Source organism: Varroa destructor, unplaced genomic scaffold, assembly GCF_002443255.2.
Source record: "Varroa destructor unplaced genomic scaffold, Vdes_3.0 BEIS01000004.1, whole genome shotgun sequence".
Taxonomy (NCBI): Eukaryota; Metazoa; Arthropoda; class Arachnida; order Mesostigmata; family Varroidae; genus Varroa; species Varroa destructor.
The window spans coordinates 8,408,344-8,426,768 of record NW_019211457.1 but is presented as its reverse complement, the minus strand read 5'-3'; the positions used below and the strand labels follow the sequence as shown (position 1 = coordinate 8,426,768).

At 41.0% G+C, this 18,425-nt stretch overlaps 2 long non-coding RNA genes across 3 annotated transcripts; one reads left to right on the top strand and one right to left on the bottom strand.

The window, feature by feature from the left end:
- Nucleotides 1-1,364: 1,364 nt before the first annotated feature.
- LOC147755804 (uncharacterized) lies at nt 1,365-10,246 on the bottom strand. Of its 2 annotated transcripts, none has more exons than XR_015327323.1 (3): nt 9,969-10,210; nt 8,327-8,470; nt 1,365-1,478 (listed from the first exon to the last, which is right to left on the bottom strand). It is a non-coding gene; the product is annotated as an uncharacterized LOC147755804 (long non-coding RNA). The 2 variants fall into 2 exon arrangements; XR_015327322.1 differs by lacking the exon at nt 1,365-1,478 and adding an exon at nt 5,831-7,747 and having other exon boundaries at nt 9,969-10,246.
- LOC147755803 (uncharacterized) lies at nt 1,472-17,785 on the top strand. Its single transcript, XR_015327321.1, has 3 exons — nt 1,472-2,640; nt 11,451-11,684; nt 16,349-17,785. It is a non-coding gene; the product is annotated as an uncharacterized LOC147755803 (long non-coding RNA).
- The last annotated feature ends 640 nt before the right edge of the window (nt 17,786-18,425 follow it).

Sequence of the window (18,425 nt, the reverse complement as noted above, 5' to 3'; positions counted from 1 at the left end):
TACGATATAACATGGTATATGAATATGTACGCCTACGTGGGTGTCGTATAAGTGGGTAATTATAGTCCCATCATTGACGAGGGCTATAGCTTAGACATTGATCGAGAAATTCCGTCAGATTCACATAGTCTTTGTTGAGATGCATTTTTGTTTACCCACACCTAACGAATCGCATAGTCAGGGATTTAAGACACGATAATCGTATCAGCCAATATATTTTTTTTTAAACCTACCTGTAAGCAGCTGTATCGTGCTTTCGAAACTTTCTTACTGCCCTTGACACATATAGAGCCAAGAACTAAATATTGCTTAATGTTCGTAAACTTCTTAGTCGTAGTAAATTTTTAGTCGAAATTTCGCTCATTCACTAGAACTAACGTTCTTTTTATTCGATCACATATTGGCCTAACTATGACGACTGCTTATAGAATCCCTGCATATGGCGCCAAACCCCCCAGACATGTGGTCACAAAACCTGTCTCTGTACTGGCTAGGTTGTTCTACAATTCCTTACCAAAAACTAAGAAGGACATATACAAACTAACGAGCCGTCACTCTCGACCCGCTTTGCCCTCGCGCTCCTTTAGGCGACGAGACTCTGCGAGGCAAAGCACTGCTTCCACCCCCCTCATATCTGTCTACTGCCTGCAATCCGGCTTTGTTCAGATAGCGGCAGGTGACCACTGCAGCCGAATCTTGCAGCCATTAACAAAGTTCCCACATAAATGGTCCCCCGTACAACGACACACACACTCACACACGCACACATACACGTACACACACACGCACACATACACGTACACACACACACACACATATACACGCATACACATACACACACACACACACGCACACGCACATACACACACCCAACCCCATGGGGAGGGAGCAACCCAGGCAAGATGGGTTGCGCGGGCCACCAACCATAATGTTATATATACGCACGCATATCAATATATACACATCTGCACGCAACACTGCACACACGAAGCCAGACAAACCCAGACACGTACACAAGCAGCCAAGAAAGAGACCCTACGAGAGGCTACGTCGTAGCCCGCTGTTTGCAGCGCCACTAAACGAGCCCAGCACAAACTATCTGGACATAGCGGTGGAGGTTGGTACTGAGCCGCAGATCGGCTGAACGAGGCAGTCAGTAGAAGGACAGCGTAGGGCCGAGTATCCGTGGACGCACTGAGCGACGACTTATCAGCGCAAGCGCAACTGACTTTCTTCTATCTTGTTTTTTCGTATATTAAGAAAAAAAAACCCTCGAAATTTCATGCTCACCAGCCCGCTGCAACCAATTTTCGCTGGGGACATCTCAGCAATTCAACACAGTTTCGTTGGCAAAAGTTCCGGTGTCTCGGGCGTTTGTGTCTACCGCAAACTGTACTAATACAGCGTACGCTGTCGTACCATTATGCAGCAATGGAGCTACGCGGATCGAACATAAGCGCTCGTCGTTACTCGCATACCTAGGGGAAGAGAAAAAGGGAAATTGAAAAGTCTGCGATGCGATCTAGGCGTAACAGCTAGCCAGAGGCAATATAATTTAGGTGCGCTAGATTTGATTGTAGAGCGGGATTGACCTCATCGGACTTCTGTCCGTGAGCTGTATCCTCATCGATCTATTGAAAGCGTTTGACGAGACAAGAAAAACGCGTACAACTAACGAATGCGAGCATTTTCGTAACCGTTAAAAAAGAACAAAGTTGTTGTGCTGGAATTGTCTAAGTGGAAAATACCATCTATTGACAGTTCGAGATTTGTACGACCGGCGTGGGCCTACCCAATATATAGGCATAAGGCCCAGTGAAATCAGGACCAGGAAGGGAGCCCAGGGTCGGTCGGTCGGTCGCTCGCGTGTGCTTTGTTTACATAAACAGAGTTCATAAAATAACTCAGTAAGACTTTGTCTTTGACCAACAATCAATTTGTGCCTGGAGTAGTTCTATGTGAAGTGACGGTACTATTGTATAATTGTGTATGTGTGCGTGATTCGAAAGAACGGATGGCCCATACTCGTTTTAAATACGTGCAGTGAACGACGTTAGCCAGTCTACCAATTTACCATACTGCATTCTAGCGCCGGGGTCGTCACATCGATCGTGACTGTTCCAGTTGATTCCGAAGTTGCGGAAAGTTGGATTACCCTAAAGACAATACAAAACTAAGCAAACAAGTGATCAAACTTATTTAATTGGCAGATCAAAACTGTCCATATAGCATCCGCAGCAAAGAGACCTATGTTATGTGGACTGCATCGTAGAGGGTTGTGTCTGAGACCTAAACTGTTACCAATTGCGCGTTACGTTTTGTTGTTATCTTGTCGTCTAGCTGATGTTGTCATTTCAGAACATTTTTTCAGAAAATGCAAGAAATTACTCCTAGCAGCACCGTCACCATAAAAATAAAGATAGGAACATCAGTGTAATGCACAACCCACTAATCCAGTGAGGTAACCTCACACAATTAGGTTACTTTCGAACTCAGTAACGCGCAGTGCTACGTAAGCTTTAATGTGACTCACTCGTGAGAAGTGTCTAAGGGCGGGGTGCGATATAAGCTCTAATTTCCATCTCTATGAGCTGTTGAATCCACCGTATTATAATCTAATATCTGTTGGAATTTCTCAAGGTGAGTCAATGTTCGTTACGTAATGATACAGGTAAGATAATTGTAGTGACTGGGATTTTAATGATACTCTGTTTTGAGCCGGAACAGGGCCTAGCATTCTCTGGGAACGACTGTACTGTACCATTTGAGCAATATTTATAAATTTTTAATGAAGCTAAAAAGATAACTGGGTTTATGTGAGTTGGCTTCAAAATGCAAGATCGGTTTTTTGACAGTCCTGTATAAACAATTGTCGTAGGTTGTCGATAAGCTATGGAATGAACGTCGTTCACCCTTACGCGATCCGATCCAACCGTAGGAAAAATGAACAAGTTTGTAGAAAACAAGTACGTTAAAAAAACGTTAAACAAGTAGAACGTTACGTGATCTATGTACGAACAAAAGTCAACATTAGTAGCATACGCATACTTGCATCTGGCTGTCTCGTTCACGGATGAGAGGTTATGGGAACTGGTAAAATGTGGTGACGTATTTTGTATATATACACTCAGAAGGACGTGGTAAGCGTTAACGAAATACTTCTTCACTGGGCTGGGATCTGTTATTTGCCATAGGAGGTAACTTTTTCTTGCAAAGTTCTTTTGTACTATTTTACGGTGATGTCAGTTGTACATGTTTTTCTTGACGTACGTAGTATGTTTGTCGGTGGCGGAAATTACACATGGAATAGTAACATTTTTCTTCGTAGCCGAACACCCTCCGTCACAATTGTTCGCTTCACCTCGATACGAGAAATTCCATGTCGAGATCACTCTCTACCTGGCCGGCTCATTTGTGCTCAATATCAGGGGTTTATGATAAGCACCATGCGTATCTCGCAGGTTCACACCACCCTAATACTAGACAATAGTTTTTTTACGTCTAGAAGTTTTTCGATGTTATGACACAGCGATAATTGGGTCGAATGAGCGAATCGGCGCAGGGGTCCTCCTATACGTGTTGCATTGCAACGCAAATTGTCATACTGGTCGAACTTTATGTGGATTTAGTAGCAGGCGCAAATATATCAGAAGCAATAAACGACGGGTCATACTTTCCAGTGAGGTGATGTACAGAGTGGCAATTTTACTCAGTTGATTGTTCTGCTAAAGTAACTACGCTGGAACGTGAGGCTCATATACGAAGGGGTCGGGATGATTAAACCAGTACAGGGGAAGCGGGCATCCAGTTCAACCGTATTGATAATACTGCTCAGTGTTTATTGTAAATAACGTAACGTCAAGTTGCAACTAATCGATCCGTTTTTGAGCGCCAACAGAAAAACATTTAGATAATTACTAGATATACGAGACGCTTCTGTTATGTTGATTCTGTTAGATGACTACCGTACCGCGTATCAGACATCCGCACCGCTTGCAAGTTTTGGGCAGAAGCAGTCTTGGGATTGCTAGCCGTGGCAGGGCTAATCAGTTAGACAGAGGAACAACGGTCGCCGGACACTGGGCCATATTGTTGCTTAATTATATATGGAAAAAAACGTAACACTAACTCGATTCTGCGAAATTGTCTTGTTCAATGCTGAAGTCCTTATGAAGATACTGGTGAAATAATTTAGTCCTGACTCACTACTGTCTTCGTCGGAAATCTTTTTGGTTTAATACTTGTGCATCAGTCAGTTCGATGTGAACTTTGCGCAAATTATCCTCGTTATATTATAACTGCCATCGTAATTATCTATGTAGTAGTAGTAGTAGTATAAATCGAAGCTACTATCTAGTCGTCGTTATGCTCAACACTCTTAACCAGGGATTTTCTGGCAAGTTGTAAGTGAATTTTCGCCAAGATTTTATCCAAGTCTCCACTACGAGCTTCAGCATTTCGACACGTTCGTGTCTGAGAGACTAGCAAAGTGTTATCCTACTCTGACTAGGAGATTGTCGCCAGTAACTTCCCAAGTCTGGATCTGAAAAGTCGCAGAGTGGTCTGAACTTAGGCGCTACTACGATTTCGACAGACGTTGATCTTGGGGGGTGCTGATTGTGCGTGGAGAATATTCAATTGGTCTCCGCATCCTCACCTTTATCTTATCGGCAGCTTGAAACTGGTCGAACCTGAATCTTTGAAAGTGCTACGAGATTCCAGTTGATAGAAATAATCCAGAGGTTATAATACGGAGTGCAAATCTCTTATACGCTCTCGCGCTAAAATAAATCGAGTAACATGTTTTAGGGCACTCGATCATAGAGTTTTTTTCGTTTGTTCTACGATGATGATTTTTCTTTTTTTCCGCTACAGTAGGGCTGAAACGTTTCAATCGACTTTGTAGTTTTTTGATATTTGGTGCATACTAGAGCTGCACACTGACGCTGGAACTAGATAAATGCTTCCCGTTCTACTGCGTACCCGGTACTGCGTTTTGCTACTTGTTTCAAGCGACCGATAGCTCCCACTTTCCAAACGAAATTAAGTGTGTGGCCACGCCCGGTTTCGAACTTAAACCTAGTCTCGTTTGGCGTTCACAGGTTCACAGCAGAGAATCATATGTGGTGCAGACTATAACTAACGCACACCTCATTGCATGTCTGCAAATAGGCTAGCCGTATTCGTATACCACAGCCATGTATTCCTGCGAGAGTCGATGCACGCCCCAGCGCCTTAGTACGTTAACTTAAAATCGTGGCCCAGGTTTACTTATACAATCGAAGCAAATCGTATAGACTAGTTACCATATATATATATGACAATGATGAAATATGGCTGCGAATGTACAAGGCAAGTGAGCTTCCGTATTCGGTCATAAATCGCCGTGGCAGCTTGAACTTGAAACTGTAAGTTGATTCGATCTGCTACTGACGCTGTGAGCGTTGCGGTAGCGCCGTCAGATGTCGTTTGAGCTCGACGTCCGCTTCAATACTTACTACAGCGTCTTTTAGCTCAAGTTCCAATATTTTTGTGATTGTCATTGTTAAAGCATAATGGCCATGTTTTGCGGATATGGTTTGCTGTCTCATCTGCCCATTGCCATTGAGCCCTTTATAGGCTGTTTAGCGATCTGTTTATTACCCTGTTGTCCAAGCTGATCACCAGTTCAAAATGTCTTAGATGGGTGGCCGAGGGGATTTGTAAGTATGCTGATGTCGACCGTCACCCTAGCTGTGCCTATTGTTAATCCCATTATCGATGAACGATGTTCCTGAAATGGCAACAGGACCTGCTGGACTCTGTTTTAGTGGACTAATAAAAGGCGCAAGTGGCTGGCGTGAGCAGTACAATTAGTAGGGATCAATGAAGTGGTTGTTATTATTATATAAGCGAAGTATTGTAGAAATTTTTAAGAAACACTATTTAATGTTTCTTAAAAATTTCTACAATAATGTATTTTGGATCGGGGCTTCAATACGGTGATAGTTGTCAAACGAAACTACAACTGATAACAATGACATTAATAATAACAACAACTCTATAGTGGTGGTTAAACTATACCAAATGTCACGTGATCCACCACTCGTGCGTACGTTTGTACGTACTATAACGTTTCAAAACAAAGCCAATTCATACTTAAAGGTTTTGTTGTTGAGTGAAGTTTTAAGGAACTAGCTGAGAAAGAGGTACTGGGTGTTTATTATCTATTGTTTCAGCAAATCTAAGGCATGCAACGGAACGTCATAAATGCGTGGCCTCGATAAAACAAAAGCCCTTTAGGCCTAGTCCCGACAGGGTGCCATGAAAGCTTTACAGGTTCTCGGTGTCCAACTTACAAGGTTAAGTCTACCTAACATATATCGCATACATTATACCAAATTACATGTTACTTTGTAAAGGCACGGATGCTACAAGACGAGAAAGGGGATAGCAGACGGTCAGGCAAGTTCATAGCAGCTATATTGTGTTAGAATTTGTACTGCACAGATGTTAAAACGGCCCGCACCGCACGGTTCGAATGGTTTTATTATGTGAAATATCTTTTTTTTGTTTTGAAAAATCCATAGCCCTGTATGCCATCTTAGGAATCGCTAAGACCTTCTGCCTACCATTCACCACTTCATATCTTTCCCAATACTTCATAAATCTCACACTTCAATGGCTTTGCTTCTGTCTCTTAGCCAACTAAGCAGTCTATCTGAAACCCCTCCATTGGGTAAACCCCAGATAAATCCAGTAAGTCCCATCCGAGCCTTAGATTCCTATAGGAGACCAATTTTTGATGCCATACTAAAAACGTGATTTCAAAAAACTTGCTCAGATACTGTAAACAAGCGCTAAAAATATGCACATATAACATATATTTAAAATTAAAATTACTACCCCTATTGCGTCAATCCTAACGATATCGTCATTCGGTCTACCGCTAAAGTTCTCTTACACCCTCACCATCGAACATTGTTACCAGTGCTTACGCCAGAACTTATTTTCCTTTTTCCTTAAAACCCTAAACTTTTCTATGGAATCTGCTAACAAAAAAACGTTCCTTATTATTTCCATTATAATAGCGCTGGAGGATTTCAACCCACATCCCTCTTTACTCTAACTGGCCTCCATTTTAATCAGTCTACCTAACATAAACTAATTGTGCCTTAGCGCTGAATAGTGCTATTGTTAGTGTGATAATTTATATCCCTATTAAGATTACTATCCATCTTTACCGTAGATTTTTATATATTGTGCCGTTAAGCCCCTGTAACTAATCGAATTATCGAGAACCACTGTACATTTTGTTCCTTTTGAAACGGATACGATAGCTTCATTTGCTTATTGTACCGAAATCTATTTCTGACGTTGCTTTTGATTTGAATTGAATATAGACTGGCTTCATTTGCGATCAGATGAGTTCCTCAAACACTGTTCAATATCGAGCCTATGCGGCTGTTTGATCGTTGATGTTTGCTGCAATAGCAGGTAAACATCGACGATCAGTATGGCGGAACCTATAATACTTGTAAAATATAACGCGGACAGACAAATGCTGGTCCGCATTGCAGCTCTAATTATCGATAAAAATCGGCCAGTAGAGAGGAAAACGTTTGACATTAGGCACTTCCGTATGCCTCCATTACGGTACTTCAACCAGCGACTTCCGGCTGTTACAGGCAATATGCGTGCGACAGAATTGTCAGTCCCCGGCGAAGCCTCAAGCCCGGGCGTTCCTCCGAATTCTGTCGACTTTTACCTGTTGTAAGAATCGCACCGACTGAGTCATATCTTGATTACCTCTAACGCCGAATTTGTGGCTCGTTCATGTTTTTGGTTGATTGAAAGCGATAAGAACTTATGACTTCTAAGCGCTTCAGCCTTTGCCTACAACGCCACCTACAAATGTTTACTTTTAATGGAACCATCGCCCGCCAGCGCTCGCTGTGACAAATCTCAAACGCACACGCGGTAGAGCGATTGCCAACGAAAATCGAATACGAGACTGGCTACCGCTGAGAATTAATTGTCTAACAAAACAAATATTACGTACATGTGCCGTGTCAAAAGGAAATTCTGCGGAGAGCCGTACCGTTGATTAGCACGTAATTCTAACGCCTGAAGAACTGCTTCAACAATTAGTCGCACACAACCTCCCTAAACGTTCATGACGGCCATTAGCGCATCGTTAAGGCTTCGGACGATGCATACGATCTATTTTAAATTCAAGTATATTTTAAGTTAAACTAAGTGCCTATTTTACGACGCTAGTTAATGACAGTGTTAGTAAGTTCGCTAGTCGATCAACATCAGTGTCATCCCTAACTTATTCACATACGTTAATCCTGTACACATGCGCCCGATTGGGATCCTTCCTCGCACATTAGAATCTTGTCAACATCCTGCCTGGCGCCGCTACCTGGTGTTCGTAAGCGGAGATAAGTTATAATATATGAATCCTACACAGCAATTAACTGCTGGCCTACAAAAAAAAAAAAAACAAAAAAAAAAAACATTTGCAACACCTTCTCAAGCTGGGGATAATTTTCTTAATTACAAACAGAGAAGTAACACATCATGCTCAAGCAGTGAGTGCTGCCACAACCTGGCAGCCAAAGTTTATGGGTTTATGCTGACGCGGAAAATAAAGGTCAAGCAAACCCGCTGAATATTGAAAGCCAAAATCGAATAAAGCGAATTTTACAGTTTTGCATTTTCACACAACATTATCATTTCAATACTGTTCTTTCGGAAATACAGGAAGGGATTAATACAGGAAAGCCCGTATTAATCAAACCCTCGCAGTTTCTATCCTTTGTCCCAAAGGCCTGGTTTTCGATCGCGGCGGCGAGGTGTATTCTGGGACCAGAATACCGAACTACTGTAATCGTACCCTAAATCAAATTGTTTTTTGAATCGTGTCTTTATCATCGACTGAAAGTGGACCGTCTGGGATGTGAAAGCCCACGAGCTAATTTAACATACTGTGCTAAAGGCGTATTAGACACGGAGAGGATCAGTCAGTTGACCCTCGGTGGGACCTTTTAACATGTATACGTAGTATGTTAAAAACAAAAGTAATTTGCTTCTTTCCTGTTTACACTATCTTACTGCAAGACCTCCCGCTAGTCAGGTCTTGTGGACATGTTTTATGGGTCAAAGTGGCGTCTGGAATATATAATATAGTCATTGATAAATGTCATGAAGTTCATACGTTTATCTATTCGCAGGAAATACTGTCGCCAACGTTTTGACGTGAGAAAATGCTGCTTTAATTTCAGAAATCTCAGAAAATGCTAAAATTTCAGAAAAAAAATTGCATAATTAGAGTGTATTTTGGTTTCCGTTTTTCCCTTCCCATAACTCCTATAATTCCTACAATTACATCCCAATGTATCTTTCTGTTACAATTAAGCACTATACGTAGATATCGTTACATCATAATGTATAATGCACACTTCGTAACGCCAAATTGTTCCCTATTTCTAAGAATCAAAGCGATGTTACGTCAGCATGGAGTAGTGCATCGATGATTTTCTCTTATTATAAATGTCTGGGCAGGGTTTCTATGTGACGTCGTAAGCGACGGTATGCACCATAAAAAAAAACGGATCACTAACGTGTTCTGGCGTAACTTTTGCGTTTGCCGTGTCCGTTTGATTGGGGCATTTGGTTTGAAGCGATTTCGCCGAATACAGCCGGCCCCAACTTGCGAATCGCTGGAAATGATTGCTCTTATAATTAGCTATTATGAGTACTATAAATCTATTATGTCTACGTAGTCGATACGTCTATCGGTAGTTGCAATAATGGAATATCGGTCGTAAATGGCCACTATGAGCAAGGATGAACTACGGTTTGTTTTTTGATTACGACTGTGACGGCGAGTAATACTCAATGCCAATGAGGTTTAGCCAACTGATCTATGTGTAAGGTGAAAAATAAGTTAACTGTTCTCTCACAGGTATACGGCAACTTACCAAGTCAGAATAGCAATATGCGATGAACGGGCAGGACATAGCCTCCTAACGAAACTATCAGGCCACTCGAATCTGAACTTCTACTGGTATTATCAAGTCAGTGGTAATCGTGCACGATTTTCTAATGTTTAATTCGCGAGAGTTGTTGCTTGTCAAGAGAAAAAAAGATGACTTAAAGCGTCAACGTTTTGACCCAATGGGCTATTTAAATTTACTTACGCAGCCGCTATCATCATCACCTACAGATGGGAAGTTGCAGATACTTTGCCCTTTCACGCTAGACCTTTGCTGTTTCCATCGCGTTTCGTCACCGAGTAAAGGCGATACTTGATCGATCCCTCCGCTGCAGGCTGTGTAGCTCTCAGTTCATTATTAAAGCTTAACTAAACCTAATTATCGCATATATCCGTGTGGTTAAACAATCAGTTGTAACAATATTTTTAGCCACAGGAGAAACAAACTCTCAACGAATTTTCTGAATAGAATTTCGAATTTTTGAAACTCCACATGTTGTCTGGCACCGTATTGGAGCCAAATTTCTTATCAAAACGTAAATTACGTAAATTATGGCCTATAAAATATGTACGGTTCTTTGTAAGCGTCAATCACATAGTAGGTTCGATCAAATCCAACGGCACTGATACGCAACTGGGTAACCGTGTTCAATGTTTAAGCAATGCTTTACAGATAAGTGACTCAGTCGACTAAAGAGAAATTTAGCTACCTACACATGTACTTTACGACATTTAAATATATATATATAATACGATAATAATCTAATAACAGCTGATATAATATGATGAGGCAGTATCGTAATATTCATGTTATTCTTGCGAAGAACAGGAGATCATTATGGTCCTCTGTTACCGTTTTTTTTTTTATGGAAGTAATTACATTGTGCAATGAAAAACGTATTTGTTTCGCGTATGTTTATAACCTAGGTCACAGGAAGTCCCGTCTTAGAAAGCTTTCGAACAAAAAAGTTTTTCTTACCGTTCTCGGATAGCAACGATAGATGTGTAGATGTAAGGGCTGTTGTACCTGTACTTCACTTCACAGACTAAAACTAACCATGAAAAAGCAACCGTTTGAACGGGAGAATATAAAGATCTATCAGTTGGCATGTGTTTCTGTTAGATTCATGTGTTCTGTTGTACAAATCAATGCGTAATGGACGCATGAACTAGGCCAGCCCGCATAAGCAGATATCTAGCAGATCCTGATCCACCAGACACTTGACCTCAATTTGGGTAATGAATATAGCGTGTCGTAGCGTTTTCAGCATCTCAAATTATAACACGACATCAACGAGTTAATTTGATAACGTTAACCGTTAAAAACTGCCAATTTTGCAGGTTGGGCATGACCGATTTCCTGGGCCTAAAATCTGAAAACGGGTAATATCATTATGCGAGCATATGAACAGCCTCAGTATTCCTCATTGTTTTCTCTCATATATTGTTTATATTGTTCACGTGACAGGTTTCGCCGCGATAACTTTACCCCGAGAGATGTTTGGGAAAACAATTACGGTACCGGCCGACAAAGAAGCCGTCAGTTAGGTCAATTGCTTACCTTGTGGCATGCAGGCTGAGGTGTCGCGCCCTGCTCAGCGTTTAGCAGAGGGCAATCGAACCGGTGCTAACGGAGATGACATTCGGGCAAATAGCTGGTCACTGTACATATCTTTTCAGGACTAAGGTGAACAGGATAATGGTTAGTATGTCAGTTAGATTGCCAATTGAGTACGTAATCTTGCTGATCTGTTCTTGCTTGTTGGGATTTGTTTATCCTTAAAGGCACTATTCCAGTAAGCGTGTCATTAGCGATAAACGTTGCTAATGACGTCGAGTTACGGCCAACTGAACTCAATTAATTTTGAGAACGTGATTAATGAAATCTTCAAAACTTCGCGTGTTATTGTTGAAAGATGCGCATCACACTAACTGTAGGTTGTCAAAACATTCCCGACACCCCCCAACATGTTCTCAACATCTATAACCTCGTCGCTGATTTTCTCTGGAGACCTGAACGAATATCCACAGATGGTTTTAGTGTAGGGAAGCGAGTCCTGCAAGAGGCTTCTAACAGGCATGCAAATTCTAGAGCTATACAGTTGTTGAGTGAGCTACCCTCCGTACGGATATATGAAGTTTCACATTCGTGGCTACAATACCAAATCGATTGTTCGCATGTAGTCAAACGGTTCCGATATTTTCTGTTTATTCGAAAAGTTAGAGACGCACTTAAGTGCGGCCTCTCATGCACCGAGCTGGTATGTTTCTTGACATCTTTCGCTTTCGGTGCTTCCAATTGGTTTTCGAGACTCGAGCACTTTTCGGTCTACGCTGCGCGGGAAGCTTCAATTTTTCAGTCAGATGTTCGGCTTGTCTCGTACAAAGCTTCTACAAACATATTCATTTTTTCCCAGTATGGGCCGATTGCTGTGGAAATATCAACTCTATTCCCGCCCGCCGTAGAATCCTCACCCCACTGTACAATTTCAAAATGGAAATCAATGTCGTGAGTCAAATGGAACAGAACGCAGAAGTGCAAGAGACAGAAGATGTGCATCATGGCCAAGATCTTTTTCAAGGAGGAGTTCTTATTTCTCTAGGTCTATGTGAAGCTCGGCTCACGATACAGAAACGATACCGACGCGAGCTTGATCGTTTATCGTAATATTAACATTACCGTAGTTACAATTCAACAGCTGCACCAAGAAAGCGTTAAGCTATTAGCAGAAACAGTTAGAACAATACGCAATTTCAAAAACGGTTCATTAATCTCTCTTATAGATAGTTGATTAACATCGCCGTGACCTCGGCGTTGTTAAATGGCCACGCACTCCTAGAGATCTCCGTATTTCTTACTCTCATAACTGTTCTCCGTTCTCCGCTGCGTATTCGCGTAATTACGCTAGGCTTTCCGGCTAGCGAGAAAGTGAAATCTTATTTGATTTTCGCCTGTACATAAACAAAGCCTGTAAGTGAACGTAAACACAGGTTGCGTGTGCGTCCACAAATAGTAATCGTTGGAAGCAGATTCACTGTTTTTCTGTTTTTATCATCGTTACTTACTGAGAAAAAATTAACTCAGGCATTCACGAATCAATAACAAGTTTCGATTTTCGTACGCCCCGCGGCACAGAATAATATTTAATGGCTACAGTGAATGTCAAACTCGAAACGTGCTATTTAACGTAAATACCGACAGTGGATAAAGCTAGGATAAAGGAACGTGTCAAATTAGGACATACTCGGATGGGAAAATGTTGCTAAGTTAAACTCCGCCGCCGCTGCTGCTATCGTTGCGAATGTGTAAATAAAAAAAGCATTTGGAAAAAAAAACGTTTTTTTCTAAGTTAAGTCTAGCGTTGGCTAGTTTTTTTAGCTTCCATTCATTAGTCCAACCATTAGCGGTCGTAGTCGAGGCCGAATTCTGCAATTTAGCGAGCTTAAGCCTTTCGAATAGAAGAAAGCTTTGAGACTTCGTAATTTAAACAGATGCCTTCCGCCTCTACAATGCGTAGATTAAATTGAGGGAGTGCCCGCTTAACACAGCGTTTGTCCAAGAGATTTATCTGCATTTGTCTCCCATGGTACTTGAAAAGCCTTTTAATTGTTTTCGAAGCTGGTCAAATTCACCCTTATAGCAAAAGCTGAAATTTAGCGAGACGCTCGAATACGGAAAGCCTTTGCGATTATACAGAGATGTTCCATCAGTTCCATTTACTCTAGGCTGGTATAGGTTAAAAGAGGCGTTTTTGATGGAGAATCTTATCAAAAGCTGAGCGCATACGCGGTAGGTACTTTAAGATGCAATTCTAGCTCATTTTTTGTTTCTATTTTGGGTCTTTGCATTGGGACTTGCAACAAACGAGAGGTGCTGGACAGGTACACATACGCATAAACAGCAAGAATTTCTCTGGGCTAAAACCTCATTGAGCTGACCGAATTGTATGAAAAATGCACTTAATAAATAAGCACGGCAATATAGTTTGCGGGAATATGAGGTGTAACGTAAGGTGAGTTAGGGAAACAGCGTGAGTTGAATCTAGGGAACGTATAACTAGAGCAGAGCCTTACGTAATACACGGTCAGTTCCACAAAGGACTCCATATATCGCTAACCTAGACGAAACATATAGGACCACTTGACCTTGATGTAAACCAACTGATGTACGATTGCTAACGATACAGAGGAAATAATGCCTTCGTTTTCTGCTGTTATTGACGCAAAATGACTCGTTTATGAATGTAGCCTATGAAAGTGCCTGTATGAATTGTCTACGCTTTTTTTAAACCGCCTGCATTGACAAATGTTTAGCAGTATTATATCTGTTCATTATTATATCATATAAATATTTTAGCGACGGCCCTAGAAACGACTTCAGCCATTCGGTTACTGTTTAGGCCAGTCTTCTAGGCCTGTTTTTGGGATCTATATGCGGTTTCTTTATTTTTCTACTAAAAAGTTGTAAAGTATTATGAGGGAGAAATTCACTATCTTTGAAAGCGACAAGGCATGTAGTGGATGTGGGACGAAATGCATTAGATTAGATTAGAAACTGGCACAAAACCGTTAAGGCAGATACGGAATCGGACGAATATCGACGAAGGCTACACAAAACAGAGTTTGAATCTGCGGGAACGTATTCGTATAGGCGATTAAGAGTTCTTCCCTTGTTGGAACACAGGTCAATTGTTTTACAGGAGAGTAAACTTTTTAAAGGGCAAATTTCATAGTAATAATGGTAATTCTACTCGGAAACTATTTAGCTAGCTATTTCAAATCTGATCGCAAGATAATACCTCGTGGTGGTTATAGAGAACGCGTCTATCTTCTGTAATGTCATATCCGCAAGCTGTGAATTTCAGTAGGTTATGCAGGTAATATGGCCGGATTCAATGTTTGTGGGGCAAGCTAGGAAGGTCAACGACGTACTAGAACTGAAAAGGCTGAGGCTATTTCTCGTTGATGAAAGATCCCAGTGGTATATACAGCAACATGGACCATCCGTAAAATGCGCCTTGTGTAAGTAAGACGCGTTTTACGGAGTGAGATTCTTTAACAAATGGAAAATAGGGAAAGTATGAAAGCTTGAAAGGCAAAAATGTTGGGGGCTGTTAAAGCTTCACAGTGGAATCGAGTGCCCTCTGGGTAGGTTTTTTTTAAAGGCGCTAAAAAGCTAAATTGAAGAATTACATAATATTGTACATTTATACAATGTATTTGAAATATAAAAAGAAAATTTATGAAAAAAGCGCTTAATTCAATTTGGCACTTTACTATTGTGAACTTGCTTTTTATAACCTGATTTTAGCTTTTCAGCCATTTAAGTAGATGCGATGATCTCTGTTGTTACTACCATCAGTATCCGATATTAAAGAAATTTTAAAAAAATCTAAATTTTATTGAAGGCAAATCAGTGAAGTCCTTGTGCCGTCCATGTAGTCCTAACGCGACCCTTCAAAGTGACGTTAGGACAAAATAATTCCTTTAGTATTTCTGTATGCATTTAATTAACGAGCTAAGCCCCAACTGGGGTCTAGCTCGCTAGGTGAACGTATACGGGTGAAATTTGTTAAGTTATTCGATCTGTGTTTACAAGACGGGAAAAGTAGCTTAATGCCTTTGTTGTTACCTCGTCTCGAAGTAGGCTTGCAATGGAAATTATAATGAGTAAAGCTGACACAGTGTACACAACTAAAGAAAGTTACGGACGAGAACGTTTGCGTGAAGTTCACTCCGAGTAATTTCCACGCTATTCATAACTTGGCAGAAACCTTTGTAGCTTTATTATTTCTATGAATATTGGTCACAATGGCGCGACAACCGGTTAGTTACGTGATTACCTAGGATAGCTGTTAGGTTGAAAATAACAATTGTTACCCGTCGTAGTTGTTCAGTTTCGTTCTATTTAGTAGTAACAAGGGTTTTAAGCTTTACGACTTTTCCACCGTCTATGTCAAACATTACATTAGGTTCTCTAGGAGCATAGGGACTGTCGGCGCTCGATTTTGTTTTTCAAAAGGATGTGAAACGCGAATGTATTTGATGCATTGTCTGGGATAGCCGGTGCTCTTTCGTCAAACATCCCACGTATGCCTCGATTGTGAGACTCGCCTTCGCTTTGTGAAACAATACCGACGGAACATTAACCTTTCGAAGTTGACTGCTGCCGAAGTCCATAAGACTGTTCGCATTGGAACCTGAAAGAAGAGTATTGGAATTTCTGTGTTACTCCTCCTCTAGGCTTCGAGCCTAGGTAAATGTTTCGTTCGGTGTATGATTCTATTGCTGCTGCGGACCGGTGGCTCGTTTAAGTAGAGAATTAACTGTGTATCTACGTCCGGTTTTTCTTTGGTCTATTCTCAGCCTGGAGTATTTCATAAATGCCGGCTATGAAGTTTCTCTAGATACTGCAACAAAAGCCGTAAGACCTTCAAAAAAATGTTTTGTGCGAGGTCGGCTGCAGGACCAGTTTCGCCATCATGTCAGTCATAGCGGAGACCGCCGGTTTAACTTAACCACGTGATGTGACCCCAGGAACGGTTTCATGAGCTCTTACGCTATAACCTAGCATTTCATTGAGATAAACACAAATGAAGCGTAGACCCATAAAAAATGTGTGCTTCTTAGGCTGCGTTTCCGGAAGTAACGGCCCAAAGATGTTATTCTAATGTGTCAAATGTATGGCCCGCATTCTGCGCCATAAGACTATCGTCAGTTCCTCCATTAATAGAACTCCATTAATAGTGTTATAGTTTTTGATGGAGGAATGCGAAATTATACATGTATGTATGTATATATATATCGGAGGTTCCAGATATCGTTGATTGCAAAGCTTCACTGACCCTTGTCCATGTCTGCTGCCCAGCGAAACTGAGCTGTGATCCATTGATTTTGCCCTCCGCACTCCTAATGATTACTTGTCGAAAATGTGAGCAGGTATATGTTAATCCATTAATAAAAAAACTTAATCAGATTTTTAGGCAGGGAACGTTTCGTTTTTATAAGCACAATTCGTATATTTATCTAGCCTTATCGGTTGATCATAATATTTGCCAATATAACGGATTTTCCCCTCGTGGGTGGAAACAGCCTAAGCGCGTCGGTACACAGAATTTATGAACAACTGCAGTCTTTTTCTACAATTCCTACGGTAAAGTGTCCTCATGTCATGTATAATTAGCATCTGCCGTATTATCTATTTGTTCCCAATAAATTACAACCTGGAAACTAAATTGCATATCACAGAAGCTGTAATCACTAAACATTAGCATCAAGAGTAATTTTCCTGTTCAATTTAGATACAGATTATGATATTCAATTTGAGGAAGCCTTTCTTAAGCTTGAGGCACCGAGCCTTATTGGGTGTCATTTGCCTCAGAAGGGCCAGAGAGTGGCAAGCTGTCTTCAGTACTTTACCGATCAGGCATTGATTATTCTTCATCAAAGTACAAATCAACCGTACCGACGATCGTTGGTTTTCCTCAGGGTTAAAAAGAATACTTTTAATGCTGACAATGAACAATACCAAATTATAGATTTCCCAATGTCGTGTGGACTGAGTACAATATCCTTCACAGCTTCAAAGCTAAACTACTAAAAGCAGATGGATTCTTTGAAGTTATCGATGGGTCTATTATGGAATGTCAAAGGTTCGCGACAGTTGTCACGAACATCTGTCATATAAACATCTGTCAGGGATATTCTTGTTATGTTAAAGAAGCGGGTCTATGTATGTCTAGATTAAGGTATAGCTCATCCAAAAAAAAGCCCAAGATAAGCGGGACATCCTGTAAAATACAATACCCTTATAAACGATTTATAATTAATAACAATAAAAGCTAAATGTGCACCCCTGCCTTGTCGTGTCTTTAGCGGTGACATTTTTCCGACCCTGTAGTATATTCATATTTCAAGTAGTTTAAACCCATTTTTTATTCGAATTTTAATTTCAATTGTTGTTAACGTACACAGCAACAATCACAACAATAAGCCGACGAACGAGTAAGGCAACGATTGTCATACATCTTCTAACACTAGAACCTGAGATTCAAGTTCCCCTCGAACGATGCTCTCGCGAAGGCAGTAAATAGATGCACCTATATTCTGTAATTTCTCTATTTTTCTTTCGTAAGCACTGCTTGTTATCTATTCGTTACTTTGAAACCAGCGACACTATTGCCGCAGATACAGTTACTTTTTATTGAATACACTGTCGTAATCCGATGGTTATTTAGGGAACGCAGACTTTGGATATGATTTTTTTTACAAATGAAGCTTAGCTGAAGTGTATTCTGATTTACGGGGATTTCCATTCGATGAGGTCGATTGGCAAAGCCTCAAATTGCTACATAAGCTGTAGCCGTGAGTTGTCATCGGTCTGACGAGCATTCGCTGTCGGCTTAGCTACGCGGACGGTCGCAAGTCAAGCAGGAAAGAGTGG